At 37.5% G+C, this 20,053-nt stretch overlaps 1 protein-coding gene and 1 pseudogene across 1 annotated transcript in view; one reads left to right on the forward strand and one right to left on the reverse strand.

Moving 5' to 3' along the window:
- The window catches only part of CYP39A1 (cytochrome P450 family 39 subfamily A member 1), a 198,767-nt gene that overhangs the window by 140,809 nt on the left and 37,905 nt on the right, over positions 1-20,053 (reverse strand). The gene's annotated exons all lie outside the window — the stretch shown is intronic.
- LOC143684733 (mesoderm induction early response protein 3 pseudogene) lies at positions 10,013-12,396 on the forward strand (annotated as a pseudogene).

A 20,053-nucleotide genomic window follows, 5' to 3' on the forward strand; every position in this document is an offset into this window, starting at 1 on the left:
ATAATATCTGAAGAGAATCTCCTCAAAAAAGAGAAAAAAAAGGACTCCATATAGGCAGGGAAAAAAAAAAAGAAACACAAGAACTGAAAAATTCTGGTCAGCTAAACAGAACCTATGCTAGTGATCTAGAATAAGTTGAACTGAGTGTCAAAGAACAGATAAAGAACAGACCCATCCGGCAAGGAAATACTAGGTAAAAGAAAGAAAACAACCCCTAGAATAAATTAATTAAGGAAATCAAATGCCTAACCACCAGCAAAACATAATGAGTTATACTAACAAAATCGAAGATATGGCTCAGTTGAAGGAACAAAGCAACAATTCAAGTGAGATACAGGAGTTGAAACAAATAATTCAGGATGTTCAAGTGGATGTAGAAAATCTCATCAAAAATCAAGTTAATGAGTTCAAGGAAGATAAAGAAGACACTGGGCGAACAAAAAGAAGAAATAGAAGGTTTGAAAAAAATCACAGAACATATGGGTATGAAAGGCACAATAGAAGAGATGGGAAAAAATGGAATCCTACAATAGATTTGAAGAGGCAGAAGAAATGATTAGTGAACGAGAGGAGTAGACATCTGAAATCTCACACACAAAATAAAATATAGGGAAAACAATGGGAAAATATGAGCAGGGTCTCAAGGAATTGAATGACAACATGAAGCACACAAAGATATGTATTATGGGTGTCCCAGAAGGAGAAGAGAAGGGAAAAGGAAGAGAAAGACTAATGGAGGAAATTATCACTAGAAATTTCCCATCTCTTAAGAAAGACATAAAATTACAGATCCAAGAAGTGCAATATATCCCAAACAGAATAGATCCAAACAGACATACTCCAAGACACTTACTAATCAGATCATCAGATATCAAAAAGAAAGAGAATTTTGAAAGCAGCAAGAGAAAAGCAATCCATCACATATAAGGGAAGCCCAAGAAGACTATATGTGGATTTCTCAGCAGAAACCATGGAGGTGAGAAGACAGTGATATGATACAGTTAAGATTCTAAAACAGAAAAACAGCCAACCAAGAATTCTATATCCAGCAAAATTGCCCTTCAAAAATAAGGGGGAGATTAAAATATTTTCAGACAAACAATCACTGAGAGAATCAGTGATCAAGAGACTTGCTCTGCAAGAAATACTAAAGGGAACACTACAGACAGATAGGAAAAAGCAGGAGAGAGACGTCTAGAAAAGAGGGTAGATATGAAGACTGTCAGTAAAGGTAAAAAGAGAAAAAAATTTAGACATGACATATAAAATCCAAAAGACAAAATGGTTCAAGAAAGTACTGCCTTTACAGTAATAATGCTAAATGCTAATGGATTAAACTCCTCAATCAAAAGACATAGGCTGGCAAATGGATTAAAAAGCAGGACCCATCTTTATGCTGTCTATAGGGGACTCATTTTAGACCCAAGGACAAAAATAGGTTAAAGTGAAAGGCTGGGAAAGATACTTCATGCAAATAACAATCAGAAAAGAGCAGGGGTAGCTATACTAATATCTGACAAATTAGGCTTCAAAAGTAAAACAATTAAAAGAGACAAAGAAGGACACTATGCATTTATGAAAGGAACAATTCAACAAGAAGACATGACAATCACAAATATTTACACACTAAGCCAGAGGGCTCCAAAGTACAAGGCAAACATTGACAACACTGAAGGGAGAAATAGACACCTCTACCATAATAGTTGGAGAATTTAATTCCCTGCTCTTTTCAATGGTTAGAACATATAGACAGAGGATCAGTAAAGAAACAGATAATTTGAATAATTACAATAAATGAACTAGACTTAACAGACATTCACAAGACATTACACCCACAACAGCAGGATACACATTGTTCTCAGGTGCTCATGAATTATTCTCAAGGATTGACCATATGCTGGGTCACAAAAAACAGGTCTTAATAAATTTAAAAGGATTGAAATCATGCAAAATACTTTCTCAGATTACAATGGAATGATGTTGGAAATCAATAATAGCAGAGGACCAGAAATTTCACAAATATATGGAGGCTAAACAACAAACTCTGTAAACAACCAGTGGGTCAAGGAAGAAATAACAAGAGAAAACAGTAAATGTCTTGAAGCAAATGAAAATGAAAACACAGCATACCAAAATTTATGGGACATAGCAAAGGCAGTACTAAGAGGGAAATTTATTGCTGTAAATGCCTATATTTTAAAAGAGCAAAGAGAAAAACGTGAGGAATTAACTGTTCACTTGGAAGAACTTGAAAAAGAACAGCAAACTAATCCCAAAGCAAACAAAAGGAAAGAAATAGAGCAGAAATAAATGAAATTGTGAACATGAAAACAAACAAACAAAATCAACAAAACTAGAAGTTGGTTCTTTGATAAAAACAATAATATCAATGTGCTCTTAGCTAGGATGACAAAAAATGATGAGAGAGGATACAAATAAATAAAATCAGAAATGGAAGAGGAAACATAACCACTGGCCCTGCAGAAATAAAGGGAGTAATGAGGATACTATGAGCAAATATTTGCTAATAAACTGGACAATGTAAATGAAATGGATAACTTCCTAGAAAGGCATGAACAACCATCATTGACTCAAGAATAAATAGATGACCTCAACAAACCAATCACAAGCAAAAAGATTGAATCAGTTATCAAGAAGCTCCCAAGAAAGAAAAGTCCAGGACCAGAGGGCTTCAGAAGTGAATTCAACCAAGCATTCAAGAAAGAACTGGTACCAGTACTGCTTAAACTCTTCAAAAATTTCAAGAGAAAGGAAAGTTATGTAACTCATACTATGAAGCCAACATCACCCTAATACCAAAGCCAGATAAAGATAGTACAAGAAATGAAAAGTAGATCAATGTCTCTGATAAATATAGATTCAAAAATCCTCAACAAAATACTTGCAAATTGAATCCAGCAGCACATTAAAAGAATTATACACCATGACCAAGGGGGATTTATTCCAGGAATGCAAGGCTGGTTCAACATAGGAAAATCAATTAATGTAGTATACCATATTAACAAATCAAAGCAGAAAAACCATATGATCATCTCAATTAATGCAGAAAAGGCATGTGACAAAATTGAACATCCTTTCTTGGTGAGAACACCTCAAAAGAGAGGAATAGAAGGGAACTTCCTCAACATGATAAAGGGCATATATGAAAAACCCAGAGCTAACATCATTCTTAATGAGGAAAGACTGAATGCTTCCCCTCTAAGATCAGAAACAAGACAAGGATGCCCACTGTCACCATTGTTATTCAACATTGTGCTGGATGGGCAGGCCACAGTGGCTCACCAGGTAGAGTTCTCGCCTGCCATGCCAGAGACCTGGGTTCGGTTCCTGGTACCTGCCCATGAAAAAAAAAAGAAAACATTATGCTGGGAGTTCTAGCCAGAACAATTAGACAAGAAAAAGAAATAAAAGGCACCCAAATTGGAAAGGAAGAAGTAAAACTCTCACTGTTTGCAGATGAAATGATACCATATGTTGAATCCCCCCCCCCCAAAAAAAAATCTACAGCAAAGATACTAGAGCTAATAAAAGAGTGCAGCAAAGTGGCAGGGTACAAGATCAACACCCAAAGATCAATAGTTTCTATACACTAATAATGCGCAATCTGAGGAGGAAATCAAGAAAAAAAAATCCATTTACAATAGCAATCAAAAGAATCAAATATTTGAGAATAAATTTAACTAAGGATACAAAAGACCTATACACAGAAAACTACTAGAAATTGCTAAAAGAAATCATGAAAAACCTAAATAAATGGAAAGGCATATCATGTTCGTGGATTGGAAGACTAAATATAGTTAAGATGTCAATTCTACCCAAATTGATATATAGATTGAATGCAATACCAATTAAAATCCCAAACTTATTTTGAAGAAATAGAAAAACAAATAATCAAATTTATTTTGAAGGGAAGGGTGCCTGAATACCTAAAAATATCTTAAGAAAGAAAAATGAAGTGGGAGGTCTCACATTACCTGACTTTAAAGCATGTTACAAAGCTACAGTGGTCAAAACAGCATGGTACTGGCATAAAGATAGATATACTGACCAATGGTACCAAAAAGAATGCTCAGATGTAGGCCCTCTCACCTATGGACAACTGATCTTTGATAAGACAGTCAAACCAACCCACCTGGGATTGACTTCAATAAATGGTGCTTGGAGAAGTGGATATCCATATCCAAAAGAGTGAAAGAGGATCCATATCTCACACCCTATACAAATTAACTCAAAATGGATCAAAGACCTAAATATTAGAGTTCAGACCATAAACTTTTAGAAGAAAATATAGGAAATATGCTATAAAAATTTTAATAGGAGGCGGTTTCCTAGGCCTTACACCCAAAGCATGAGCACTGAAGAAAGAAACAGATAAATGGGAACTCCTCAAAATTAAACACTTTGGGACACAAAAGAAATTTGTCAAGAAAGTAAAAAGGCAGCCTATGCAATGAGAGACAATATTTGGAAAGCACATATCAGATAAGGTTTTCATATCTAGACTATGATTCTTCAACTCAACAACAAAAAGGCAAGCAGCCCAATTAAAAAATGGGTGGAAAATGTTTATTTGGTATAAAATTTATATTTTGACTACAGCATTTCCTAATATAACTTTTGTAGACAGCTTAATTGAAAACCATAAGTACATGAACCTTGAGTAGGACATGACATTTTGCTGGTTTGTCCAGAGTGATGCCCCGATAAATCCCAGAGTGATTTGAACAGCAAATAAATAAGTATTTGCAAAGTCCCCTTCGGGTAACGATGAAAAAGGGGGAAAATTCAACTTCCCCAAGTTGAATTCTGATATTCTCACAAGCAGTGTGGACAACCAAAGCTATAGGCTGAGCCCCCAGTCTTGGGGTTTGTTCACATGAAACTTAACCCCACAAAGGATAGGTCAAGTCTATTTAAAATTTAGGCCTAAGAGTCACCCCCAAGAGAACCTCTTTTGTTGCTCAGATGCGGCCTCTCTCTCCAGCCAACACAACAAGCAAACTCACCACCCTCCCTCTGTCTACATGGGACATGACTCCCAGGGGGTGTGGACCTTCCTGGCAATGTGGGACAGAAATCCTGGAATGAGCTGAGACTCAGCATCAGGGGATTGAGAAAACCTTCTTGACCAAAAGGGGGAAGTGTAAAATAAGACAAAATAAAGTGTCAGTGGCTGAGAGATTCCAAACAGAGTTGAGAGGTTATCCTGGAGGTTATTCTTACACATTAAATAGATATCACCTTGTTAGTCAAGATGTAGTGCAGAGGCTGGACGGAACTGCCTGAAAATGTAGAGCTGTGTTCCAGTAGCCATGTTTCTTGAGGATGATTGTATAATGATAAAGCTTTCACAATGTGACTGTATGTTTGTGAAAACCTTGTGTCTGATGCTCCTTGTATCTACCTTATCAACAGATGAGTAAAACATAAAGAATAAAGATGAATAATAGGGGGAACAAATGTTAAAATAAATTTAGAGTGAAATGTTGGTGATAGGTGGGGGGAGGGGTGGGAGTATGGTATGTATGATTTTTTTTTCTGCTCTCCTTTTAGTTCTTTTTTTTGAATACATGCATATGTTCCAAGAAATGATCATGATGATGAATATGCAACTATGTGATGATATTGTGAATTATTGATTATATATGTAGAATGGAATGATCAAAAGTAATGAATGTTAAGAAAAATAGGCAAAAGACAGTAACAGACATTTCTCAGAAGAGGAAATACAAATGGCTAAAAGGCACATTAAATGTAAAAAAGAAAAAAAATTTTTTGTATGTGGGAGAAAAAATGAATGTTAATATTGCAGGGTGTTGAAAATAGATGGCATATGGGAAAAAGTACAATCAATGCAATAGTCAACACTAACATTGTAATATGTTTCCACTGAATGTAACATAGGCATTATGCCAAAACTAAATGTCAACAGGTGGGAGGCATGGGGAAGGGGTATGGATTCTTTCTGAAAGAAAAGGAAATGTATTTAGATAGATTATGGTGGTGAAGGCATGTCTATATATTTAGGTTGGATTGTATGATGTGTGAATAAAACTGTTTTAAAATGAACAGAGAGAAATAAGTGATAGAGAAAATGTGGAGAAAGAGATATACCTATTCACTGTCAGTAGGCAAAATAAGAGGTGCAGGCCCTTGGAGGGTAATGTGGTGATTCCACTGGAGACGAGTGGTGGGGTTGTCATATGATCCTGAAACCCCATTGCTTGGTATATCCCTGGAGGAACTGAGTGTGGGAACACAAATGGATATTTGCATACTGGTGTTTATGACAGCAGTTTTTGCAATCTACAATGTACGGAGGCAACCTAAGGGTACAAAGAGTGAGGAATGGAAGGGGGGACTGTGGTGTATATATACAACAGACTATTGACTGGCCGCAAGAAGGAACACTGTTGTGAGGCCTGCAACTAGGTGAATGAAACTTAAGGACTGTATATTGAATGAAATGTCAGAAACAAAAAGACAAACATTATCATGCCTCAATCATAAGGACTAACTATAATATAAAAATTCAGTGAGTTGAAGTCGACAGCATGGATTATCAGGCTAGGGCCTATTGTAAAGGGTCCTAAATTGTAAGCTCTCACAGCAGTCACATATGAGTTGTAACTATTATTTCTTAATCATGAGATACTGAGCTATTTGTATATATCATGGTCTTTCCCAGAACCTTCAGGTATTTATGTGACACCTGAGACTCAGAATTAGAGCTCTGGAGCTATGAAAGTCAGCAGTACCCCATATAGAAATTGTTTAAAAAGTTGAAAAAGGAATCTGACTTCGAGTAGAAATATGAATGAAGTTGATCTGGATAGGACTAAGGTAAATCAGAATATGGGGTAAAGGATGATATTGTCCATATTTTAAAACTTCAACTTCTGTGAGATCAAAGGGAAAGGTGTTTATTTGGTGCAAAATTTATATTTTGGGTAGTACATTTCCTAATTTAACCTGTAAGGTCAGTTTAATTGAACATCATAAGTACATGGAATCTTGAATAGGACATGAGACATTGTTGGTTTGTCCAGGTTAGTATGATGCCCTGATATATCCCAGAGTAAAATCTGGGCAGTGAATAAAGAAGTATTTGCAAGATCCTCCTGGAGAACTGGAGAGAAAGGAGGAAATATTCAACTTTCCCATTTGGAGAATTCCTGATATTCTTGCAACCAGTCGAGGCAACAAAATCAATATTCTGAGCCCTCATTCTTGGGGTTCGCTCCTATGAAACTTATCCCTGCAAAGGAGAGGCTATGCCTACTTAAAATTAGCCCAAAGAGTCACCCCCAGAGAAGCTCTTTTCTTGCTCAGATGTGGCCTCTCTCTCTCTAAGCTGATGTGGAAAGTGAATTCACTGACCACCTCTACATGGGATATGATGCCTAGAGGTGTAAATCTCCCTGGCAATGTGGGACAGAAATCTCAGGATGTGCAGGGACCCAGCATCAAGGGATTGAGAAAACCTTCTTGACCAAAAGAGGAAAGAGAGGAATAAGAAAAAATAAAGTGTCAGTGACTGAGAGATTTCAAACAGAGTCGAGAGGTTTCCCTAGAGGTTATTCTTACACATTATATAGATATCCCTTTTTAGTTTACAATTTATTGGAGTGGCTAGAGGGAGGTACCTGAAATTGTTAAGCTGTGTTCCAGTAGTCTTGTTTCTTGAAGATGATTTTATAATGATATAGCTTTTACAATGTGACTGTGTGATTGTGAAAATCTTGTGTCTGATGCTCCATTTATCTAGGGTGTGGAGAGATGAATAAAAAATATGAATAAGAAATAAACAAATAATAGAGGGATAAGGGGCAAAATAAATTGGGTAGATGGAAATACTAGTGGTCAATGAGAGGGAGGATAACAGGTATGGTATGTATGAGTTTTTCTTTTTTTTACTTCTTTTTCTGGAGTGATGCAAATGTTCTAAAAAATGGTCATGGTGATGAATACACAACTACATGATGATATTGTGAGGCATTGATTGTACACTATGTATGGAATGTTAGTATGTTAAAAATGTTTGTATGCTTGTATATTAAGATTTATCAATAAAAATATTTTTTAAAATACATATGTAACTGTATTCTTTAATTCATATAAGAATCAAAATACAATTAACAAGAAAAATGCATTATTTCCTGATAACAAACATGCAAAATTTAAGTTGGTATAGTGGGACAAAAACAACATAAAGATGGGAAATGGAGGGATATGGGAGAAGAAAATGTATATGCTGTGAAAGCTAAGTTGGTATCTCTTCAAATTAGTAGGTTACAGATACAGGTTGTATAATATAAACCCCAGGGTAACCATAAAGTATTTTGAAAATACAGAAACAGAAATGAGAAAGGTCATTCAGACACATCACAAAAGATCAACTATATAGAAAATGAGGTTGAAATAAAGAAAAGAGAGACCAGAAAAAGATATAACATAAAAAAAACCAAAGGACAAATTGGCTGAAGTACTGCTTTTAGAGTAATAACACTGAATGTTAATAAATTAAACTCCCCAATCAAAGACAGTGGTTGGCAGAATGGATTTAAAAAAAAAAATCATGTTCCAACTATATGTAGTTTACAAAGGACTTGCCTTAGATCCAAAGACAAAAATAGGTTGAATGTGAAAGGATGAAAAAAGATATTCCATACAAATAGTAACCAAAAAAGAGCTGGGGTAGCTATATTAATATTAGACAAATACACTTTAAGTAAAAGCTGTTAAAAGACACAAATAAGGACACTATATATTAGTAAAAGGGCCAATCCACAAGAAGAAGAAATAACAATCTTAAATATTTATGTACCTAACTATGGTACCCCAAAAAACATGAGGCAAACACTGGAAAACTGAAGGGAGAAATAGACACCTTTGCAATAATTGTTGGCAACTTCAATACAACAGTGTCATCAATAAATAAAACATCAAAATGGAAAATCAATAAGGAAATAGAGAACTTGAATAATATGATAAATGAACTAGACCTAACATGTACAGAACACTGCATCCCAAAACAGCAGTATATATATTCTTCTCAAGTATGCATGGATCATTCTCCAGGACAGATGACATGTTGTGTCACAAAACAAGTCTCAATAACTTTAGAAAGTTAGAAATCATGCAAAGCCTCTTCTCTGGCCATAATGGAATGAATTTGGATATTTGGAACTGTAAAGTCCACAAATAATAGAAGTTAAATGACACTCTCTTAAGCAATCAGTGGGTCAAAGAAAAAATTGCAAGGGAAATCAGTAATTATTTTGAGATAAATGAAAATGGGAACACAACATATTAAAACTTATAGAATGGGGTGTGATATCATCAACATGGTGACATAAGATATCCCTTGAAAAAAATCTCCCTAGAGATTTAATGAAAAAAGGACAAATCTCACTAGCTTAGAACTTGAGGGGAAAGTAGAAATTGAAGGACTCCAAAACTGCAGAATCAAAGAAGGAGGAAAATATCAGCAAGAAGACTTCCATCTCAGACTAAATGGTATGGTTCCACCCACCTCACTCAGTCCCATGCATCTTGGCAAGTACTCAGAAGCAGTGGCCAGGATCCCTTCTACCTCCCATCAGGGACACAGACTATAAAGTCACTCACAGTAGTGAATTAGATCCCCACACATATACAGACACAAGGATTCAAGTCCACAGGGACCCAGGGCAGAACACAAGCCACTAAAGAGTACTGCAAACAAACAGTTCCCAAGAGGAGATTCGAAAATGAAGGATTAGGGGGGAATGGTGGCACCTACTTCTCTCCCTAGAGCCAGGCAGAAACTGTCTAAATCAACTGGTTGGGGATCTTGAGACCATGGGAGGTCAATACCACACCCAGGAAAATGCTGGATGAAGGGGCTGAGAAACCATGGTCAGAGACTGTAATTCCATCCATGGCTTCTGTTGCCGATCCCTCACCCTCAAGGGAAGCAGTGGCAGGCCATGCAATCCTTGCATGGGGGCAGGGTTGAGGGTGGGGTGACTGTGGACTAGGATGGCCATAGGAGGCCCTCACAACAAATACAGAGGAAGACACAGCCAAACACTGAACCAGATATTGGCCATCAAAGAGAGATACAGGATCCCATACTTTCAGCTCCTAAACATCAAATGTGCCAGGTGTCACTATTTCAATTACTTTAAAGGTGGATCTGGCAAAAAAAAAAGCTGTAACAAACTGTCTTCTTAGAGCTGACGGAACTAGGTAACCAAAAAGTGCCATCTGCTGAGCAGGCCAAAAAGTGCTGCCTGGGGGTGCCGGGCAGACCGCAGCGGCAGCTGCGATTGGCTCAGGCGCCCCATCCGGGGACTGGGCTCAGCGCTGCTCGTTCGCCCTAAAGGTACCAATATGGCGGAGGCTTCTTTTGGAAGTTCGAGCCCAGTCTTTTGGGAGTCACGGACCCCTGTCAGAATCTGATGAAAGCAAGGGATTCACTCCCCAGAACACTCTACATGTGCATAATTGTGCACATTTGAGGCTTGTTGAAACCCCTGAAGTTGGTCAATAGTAAAGACCTTTCTGCGTGTGTTGGCTCTTTGTCTTCTGAGGATCATGATTTTGACCCCACTGCTGATATGTTGGTCCACGACTATGATGATGAAAGAGCTCTGGAAGAAGAGGAAATGATGGACGAGGGCAAAAACTTCAATTCCGAAATTGAAGACTTAGAAAAGGAAGGAAATATGCCTCTGGAAGATTTATTGGCATTCTATGACTATGAACCTGCAGTTCCCGCGGTTGCTAATTCCAGTGCAAATAGCTCCCCAAGTGAACTTGCAGATGAACTACCAGATTTGACACTAGACAAAGAGGAAATAGCAAAAGACCTGTTGTCAGGTGATGATGAGGAAACTCAGTCTTCTGCAGATGATCTCATGCCATCTGTGACTTCCCACGAAACTTCTGATTTCTTCCCTAGACCTTTATGATCAAATACTACATGTGATGGGGATAAAGAATCAGAGATTGAAGATATCGAAACAGACAGTGGCAACTCACCTGAAGATTTGAGGAAGGAAATAATGGTCGGTTTACAATACCAGGCAGAGATTCCCCCTTACCTTGGAGAATACGACGGTAATGAGAAAGTATATGAAAATGAAGACCAGTTACTTTGGCGTCCTGGTGTGGTTTTGGAGAGCAAAGTTAAGGAATACCTTGTTGAGACCTCATTAAGAACTGGAGATGAAAACTCAACAGATAAAACTTCTCCAGAAACACACACAAGGGACAATGAACAGGCATTATATGAACTTCTTAAGTGTAATCACAATATCAAGGAAGCAATTGAAAGGTACTGCTGCAATGGAAAGGCATCTCAAGAAGGAATGACTGCATGGACAGAGGAAGAATGCCGCAGTTTTGAACATGCACTCATGCTCTTTGGAAAAGATTTTCATCTTATACAGAAGAATAAGGTGAGAACTAGAACAGTTGCTGAATGTGTAGCATTCTATTATATGTGGAAGAAATCTGAACGTTATGATTACTTTGCTCAACAAACAAGATTTGGAAAGAAACGATATAACCATCACCCTGGGGTAACGGATTATATGGATCGTTTAGTAGATGAAACAGAAGCTCTGGGTGGTACAGTAAATTCTTCAGCCTTAACTTCTAACCCACCTGAGCCTATTCCTGATCAGCAGCTGAACATTCTGAACTCTTTCACTGCCAGTGACTTGACAGCTTTGACCAACAGTGTAGCAACCGTCTGCAGCTCCACGGATGTGAGTTGTTTGGATGATAGCTTTCCTCCACTGGGCAACACACCCCGTGGACAAGTAAATCATGTGCCTATTGTAACAGAAGACTTACTTACCCTACCCAACAATGGGGAAAGTGATTGTTTTAATTTATTTGAGACTGGATTTTATCACTCGGAGTTAAACCCTATGAACATGTGCAGCGAAGAGTCAGAGAGACCAACGAAGAGATTGAAAATGGGCATTGCTGTTCCTGAATCCTTTATGAATGAGGTTTCTGTAAATAATTTGGGTGTAGACTTTGAAAATCACACAATCACATCACCAGTGCCAAAATGGCTGTCTCTGTGGCTGACTTTGGCAGTCTGTCTGCCAACGAGACCAATGGTTTCATCAGTGCTCACACTTTGCATCAGCACACTGCCCTCCACTCCGAGTGAAGTGCCCAGAAACAGTGGGTGTGCAGTATCAGTCAACTTGAGGGGAACTGTCAGGTTTGCTTAGTCTTTCACTGGAAGTTTGAACCTTTTTTCACTATGACATCAGTGATGTCAGTATGTATAGAACTATATCTTGATTTATCAAGAGTATTTTCATTTTTCAATCCATAAATGTGGAAATGAACTATGATCAGCAGAGTGGGAACTAAGATTGAACTCTGGTGCAGCTTTAAGCTCTACTTCTCTCTTTATCCCCCAGTACCTCCTTCCTAGTCCCTTACTTTTCTATAATTTTCTGTTCCCCACTGCCCTCACTCCCAGTTTTAAAACCTGTAGACAGAGGCCACCAGCTCAAAACCAGCACAGAAGTTCTGAACTGAATGGAGTGGCTTCTTTTTGTGTAAAATTCCTTTTGCCGAAATGGATGCAGTGGAGTAACAATGTTTACAGGTACCGATCCTGATCCCTGCTTAATGTAGCATTTTTTTGGTTTTATTTTCTTAAATAAAAGCAGGGGTAGGTTTCTTTAAACTGCACAAACATGCAAGGATATTTTTAAATGGAAACTTTTCTCATGTTGTTCAACTAGAGCACTTCAGTTTACAAAACAGCAAGTCCACCTTTATGGGAGCCAGCACACGGAACTGCGTGCAAATTATGAAGACGCTTGCTTGGATCCTGTTTCAAAATTCTAGACCAGGGCTACTTTACACAGAATCGCTCATTTTACTGCCAGAAGATTTCTGTATCACTTTATTTATTGGCTAAAAATTTGATGTTTGAAGATAACGATATTCAAATGGGGTTTTTTGTCCACCATTGTCGAAGATTGTAATCCTAAAAATCATACCGGTCATTATAATTGCATTTATCCTGCGGCATTTGACGTGCAGAGGCACAGTCTACAAAGCCTAAGATGCTCCCACTCATTGGTTTACATTTTTGGACACCTTTTAAGTTGTTTCGGCACTGCAGTTCAAAGGGTTAATATTTAGGAGGAACTTCTAGATTTTATAGCTAAAGCAGTAGAACCTTGAAGTATATTTAAACTTTTTTGTTTAGTTTGAACATTTGGGAAGAAAAATGTGAGTTCCTATCTAAAATAGATTGGTACTTTATTTACCACTTTAAGTTTTAAAAAGTGATAGATATTTCAGATGCATCTCAAACTTAGTTCGATTTTTATTCCATACATTATGAATTTGAAGCCATTGTCAAACACTTTGGCCATTTTGAATCTTTAAGTTATAAGGTGAATTCAAACAATATATAATGCAGTATAAGGATGTAATGTGCTTTGCTTTTATAGTACAGTTAAAACAATTTTACTTTTTTTCCCACCATCTTAATTTGATTTCTACTAGTTTTGTTGCTTTGCAAAAAACTTAAATGTTTGGCTGCATTGCTGGTATTTGTAAGTATAAGTTGCTGCAAGGTTGTGCTGACAAGTAGATAGAATGTAGTGACCTTAGTACTGATTGAAAGGGAAGGTATTTATTATACAAACTGTGAACTGCAATGACATCCTTAGTTTTGGATGATGTGTATTCTCATTTTTCTTTGCAGCATTTTAATGAAGATTGCTTTGAAGTGTTTATGCAGTAGCACATTTACTATAAAATTTAGTTTGTAGCCCAGTGGACAAAAGTAGTTAAAGTAATAACTTAAAATCAGTCTCTAATGTATACATTTAAAGTCTAGCATTCCTATATGCACACAGTAAATGATGGGTAGTCTGGGCCCTATGTTACTTCTAATATTTTTATCCAAGTTGTCAGCTTCTTATTGCTGTGTTGTGCTAAACTTCGAACTGGTTTTTTGTTTTTGTTTTTGTTTTTGTTTTGCTAAAAATGAGTACCTTTTCTGTAATTTAGTAAGATTCTGACCATAATCTTCCATTGTTACAACTTTAATTTTGACTCTAGGTTTACAGTGGCTGGTCTGTATAAAATAATTTACACAAAGATGACTGAATGCTAATACCAATTGCACTTAAATAACATGCCCATTCTCAGTAGCTGATGCAGTAATATATTCAGTTTATCTATGCATTGCTGGGATCTTGATATAAGAGGGAAATAGTGTTTCTTATCTAAAGTTTGGATTATCAGCAACTTGAATGGACACTTTAGTTATTTAATAAAGATTTTTGACCAAAATTCAGAAAATGGTATGAGAGAAATAAATTCCAGCTAGTCTGAAAGATTTTTAAATGCCAATCTGACTTTAGCCTCTTAAGAGAGTGCTAGCTAGCTGGTAATGTTTACTTTTAATTCTTTGTTAAAATGAGGCAATAATTTGCAAGATTTTTGTATATATGTGTAAATTCTTCTTATCTTTTTAGATCTAATTCAATATTTTCTGACTACTTCTGCCATGTATAATACCATTTTTGTGCATGCTTAATGTGACATTCATAAATTGTACCACTTTGACTTTATCCATGTAAAATAACTATTTATTGAATTTCCTTTTAAAACCTGGATTTACTGTTTTTTCTTTCTGCTTAAGCATCTTAGAGAATTTGTTACTGTTTATTAAAAGAATTGCATTTGAGAGCAAAAAAAAAAAAAAAAAAGTGCTGCCTGGAGATGAGAAAGGAAAAAAAGGGTGTGGGGGTCAGACGGGAAGCTTTTTAGAGGCTTTCAAGACTTCCTCCCAGGCCCTGTGGATCTATTTTATAGCCCCTGCACATGTACCTGGCTCTGTTTTGGCTGGGAAATATTGATTATCCAACTGTAAAATACAAGCCTTAATACAGACCCAATCAACAACAAAATCCTAAACAAGAGAGAAACTGACCTTTAGAATAAACCCATCAAGATAATCAAATGAGCAGAGTTCTGGGCCAAGATGGCAGCTTAGCAATGTGCATGTTTTAGTTCATCCTCCAGAACAACTACTAAATAACCAGAAACACTACAGAACAGCTCCTGGGGCCATGTCAGTGACCGGACAAACAGAGTACCCCAGTCTGTACCAGCTGGACCGGCTGCGAGTTCTCCCAGAACTGTGAGTTCCCCAAGCACAGCAGCCAGTGCCCCTCCCCCACAGGCTGCTTTCCAGAGGGGAAAGGAAAGAGACTTTAACAGCAGCAGGGACTGAGCCCAATCAAATATCAATTGTGGCATTAATTAACAAATTCTGACTACTAAAAATAGGCCCAACTGTTTCCTGGTAACAAATCACACTAGGAAAATTTAAGATATGGCCCAATCAAAGGAACTAACCAACAATTCAAATGAGATACAGGAGCTGAAACAATTAATTCAGAATATACGAACAGACATGGAGAACCTCATCAAAAATCAAATTAATGAATTGAAGGAGGATATAAATAAGGCAAGGAATGAACAAAACGAAGAAATGGAAAATCTGAAAAAACAAATCACAGAACTTATGGGCATGAAAGGCACAGGTCAGGTGAACCTGGTCAAAATGGAGGTTGCTGATTTTTGCCCCAGTGCCAAGGGGGCAGGGAAAGTGGAAAAAGGAAACAGAGGTTTTTGTGGCTGTGTTTCTACAAAGGCTTGACTGCCTTTAGTTTCAGCGGCAGGACTTCTCAGGCTGCAACTGCCCCAGGCATAGGCAGAAAGAAGCTCGTCTGAGGGCTTGTCTGGAACCTGTGCCTTCCCCAGGGGAGGGGTGAAGCCTGACTCAGGTGGACTCCCTCCCATAAGAAACTCAGACACCAGGGCTTGGTAATTTGAAGCCATTAAAACCAGTCTACAACCTTTCCTCTGTCTCCACCACAACTCCAGCAGGCAGAGTCTGCCAAAGTTAAAGACACTGCATCATCCTATGCTGGTGGGACCTGCAAGCAGACAAGCACCACATACTGGGCAGGATAAGAAAAACAGAGCCCAGAGACTTTACAGGAAAGTCTATCAACCTGTTGGGTCTCACCCTCAGGGAAAACCGATGCAGGTGACTCTTTCCTCCTGATAGGAGGCCAGTTTGGTCTGGGAAAATCCAGCTGGGGTCTATAATACCAAAGCAGACCCTCCTAAGGGTAGGGGGAAAAAGGCACCAACAAGCAGGGCAAGAAACAAGAAAACAAGAACTGAAAAATTCTCCTCTGTTAAACAAAACCTAAGCTAGAGGTCCAGAATAAGCTGAACTGAATGTCAAAGAACAGATAGATAGCAAATCCATCCAGCAAGAAAACCCTAGGTAAAGGAAGTGAAAGCAATCTCCAGAATAAACTAGTTAAGGTAATTAAATGTCTAGACACCAGCAAAAAATAACATATCACACCAGGAAAATTGAAGATATGGCCCAATCAAAGGAAGAAACCAACAATTCAAATAAGATACAGGAGCTGAAACAATTTATTCAGAATTATGAACAGACATGGAGAACCTCATCAAAAATGAAATCAATGAACTGAAGGAGGATATAAATAAGGCAAGGAATGAACAAAAAGAAGAAATGGAAAATCTGAAAAAACAAATCACAGAACTCATGGGCATGAAAGGCACAGTAGAAGAGATGAAACAAACAATGGAAACCTACAATGGTAGATTTTGAGAGGCAGAAAATAGGATTAGTGAACTGGAGGATGGAACATCTGAAATCCAACAAGAAACAGAAACTATAGAGGAAAAAATGGAAAAATATGAGCAGGGACTCAGGGAATTGAATGGCAATATGAAGTGCACAAATATGCATGTTGTGGGTGTCCCAGAAGGAGAAGAGAAGGGAAAAGGAGGAGAAAAACTAATAGAGGAAATTATCACTGAAAATTTCCCAACTCTTATGAAAGACTTAAAATTACAGATCCAAGAAGTGCAGCATACCCCAAAGAGAATAGATCCAAATAGACATACTCCAAGATACTTACTAATCAGAATGTCAGTGGTCAAAGAGAAAGAGAGAATCTTGAAAGCAGCAAGATAAAAGCAATCCATCACATACAAGGGAAAGCCAATAAGACTATGGTCGACCATAATAGTTGGAGACTTCAATTCCCCATTCTCATCAATGGACAGAACATCTAGAGAGAGGATCAATAAAGAAACAGAGAATTTCCTCAATGGGGAAAAACTGAAAACTTTCCCCCTAAGATCAGGAACAAGACAAGGATGTCCACTATCACCACTGTTATTCAACATTGTGTTGGAAGTTCTAGCCAGAGCAATTAGACAAGAAAAAGAAATACAAGGCATCAAAATTGGAAAGGAAGAAGTAAAACTCTCACTGTTTGCAGATGATATGATACTATACGTTGAAAACCCTGAAAAATCCACAGCAGAACTACTAGAGCTAATAGATGAGTACAGCAAAGTGGAAGGTTATAAGATCAACACTCAAAAATCTGTAGCGTTTCTATACACTAGTAATGAACAATATGAGGGGGAAATCAAGAAACAAATTCCATTTACCACTGCAACCAAAAGAATAAAATATTTAGGAAAATATTCAACTAAAGAGACAAAAGACCTATACAAAGAAAACCACAAGAAATTGTTAAAAGAAATCACAGAAGACCTAAATAGATGGAATGACATACCGTGTTCATGGATTGGAAGACTAAATATAGTCAAGATGTCAATTCTACCTAAATTGATTTACAGATTCAATGCAATACCAATCAAAATCCTAACAACTTACTTTTCAGAAATAGAAAAACCAATAAGCCAATTTATCTGGAAGGGCAGTGTGCCCCAAATAGCTAAAAGAATCCTGAGGGAAAAAAAAAATGAAGTCAGAGGTCTCACACTGCCTGACTTTAAGGCATATTATGAAGCTACAGTGGTCAAAACAGCATGGTACTGGCATAAAGATAGATATATTGACCAATGGAATTGAATAAAGTGTTCAGATATAGACCCTCCCATCTATGGACAATTGATCTTTAATAAGGCAGTCAAGCCAACTCACCTGGGATAGAACAGTCTCTTCAGTAAATGGTGCCTAGAGAACTGGATATCCATATGCAAAAGAATGAAAGAGGACCCATATCTCACACCCTGTACAAAAGTGAACTCAAAATGGATCAAAGACCTAAACATTAGGTCTAAGACCATAAAACAGTTAGAGGAAAATGTAGGGAAATATCTTTTAAATCTTATATGTGGAGGTGGTTTTATAGACCTTACACCCAAAGCAAGAGCACTGAAGAAAGAAAGAAAGAAATGGGAACTCCTCAAAATTAAACACTTTTGTGCATCAGAGAATTTCATCAAGAAAGTAAAAAGACAGCCTACACAATGGGAGACAATATTTGAAAATGACATATCAGATAAAAGTCTAGTACCCAGAATTTATAAAGAGATTGTTCAACTCAACAACAAAAAGACAGTCAACCCAATTACAAAAATGGGCAAAAGACTTGAACAGATACTTCTGAGAAGAGGAAATACAAATGGCTAAAAGGCACATGAAGAGATGCTCAATGTCCCTGGCCATTAGAGAAATGCAAATCAAAACCACAATGAGATATCATCTCACACCCACCAGAATGGCCATTATCAACAAAACAGAAAATGACAAGTGCTGGAGAGGATGTGGAGAAAGAGGCACACTTATTCACTGTTGGTGGGAATGTCAAACGGTACACCCACGGTGGAAGGCAGTTTGGCGGTTCCTCAAAAACTGAATATAGAATTGCCATATAACCCAGCAATACCATTGCTAGGTATCTACTCAAAGGGAATAAGGGCAAAGACACAAACAGACATTTGCACACCAATGTTTATAGCAGCATTATTTACAATTGCAAAGAGATGGAAACAGCCAAAATGTCCATCAACAGACAAGTGGCTAAACAAACTGTGGTATATACATATGATGGAATATTATACAGCTTTAAGACAGAATAAACTTATGAAGTATATAACAACATGGATGGACCTTGAGGATATTATGCTGAGTGAGATTAGCCCAAAACAAAAGGACAAATACTGTATGGTCCCACTGATATGAAATGACATTAGTGAATAAAGTTGGAATATTTTGTTGGTATCAGAGACCACTAGGAGATAGAAATAGGGTAAGATATTGGGTAATTGGAGCTGAAGAGATACAGATTGTACAACAGGACTGAATATAAAAACTCAGAAACGGACATTACAATACTACCTAACTGTAATACAATTATGTTAAAACACTGAATGAAGCTGCATGTGAAAATGATAGAGGGAGGAGGGCTGGTGGCATAAATGAAATCAGAAAGAAAGATAGATTTTAAAGATTGAGATGGTATAATCTAGGAATTCCTAGAGTATATAATAATAGTGACTAAATGTATAAATTTTAAAAATGTTTTTGCATGAGGAAGAACATGGAATGTTAATACTGCAGGGGACTGAAAATAGATGGTAATTTATATTTTAAAATCTCACCTTATGTGTGAGACTAAAGCAAAAAAAGTCTATTTGGTACAAAATTTATATTTTGACTAGTGCATTTCCTAATATAACTTATGTAGATAGTTTGATTGAACACCTTAAGTACTTGGAATCTCAGGCAGTACATGAGATTTTGTTGGTTTGTCCAGAATGATGCCCCAATGAATCCCAGAGTGGTTTGATCAGTGAGTGGAAAAGTACTTGCAAATTCCCCTTTGGGGAATGGTGAGAACGGGGAGAAATTCAACTTCCCCAAGTTGAATTCTGATATTCTCACAAGCAGTGTGGACAACCAAAGCTATAGGCTGAGCCCCTAGTCTTGGGGTTTGTTCACATGAAACAACCCCACAAAGGATAGGTCAAGTCTATTTAAAATTTAGGCCTAAGAGCCAACCCCAAGAGCTTCTTTTGTTGCTCAGATGTGGCCTCTCTCTCCAGCCAACACAACAAGCAATCTCACCACCCTCCCCCGTCTACATGGGACATGACTCCCAGGGGTGTGGAC

The sequence above is a fragment of the Tamandua tetradactyla genome, chromosome 5 (assembly GCF_023851605.1).
Source record: "Tamandua tetradactyla isolate mTamTet1 chromosome 5, mTamTet1.pri, whole genome shotgun sequence".
Taxonomy (NCBI): Eukaryota; Metazoa; Chordata; class Mammalia; order Pilosa; family Myrmecophagidae; genus Tamandua; species Tamandua tetradactyla.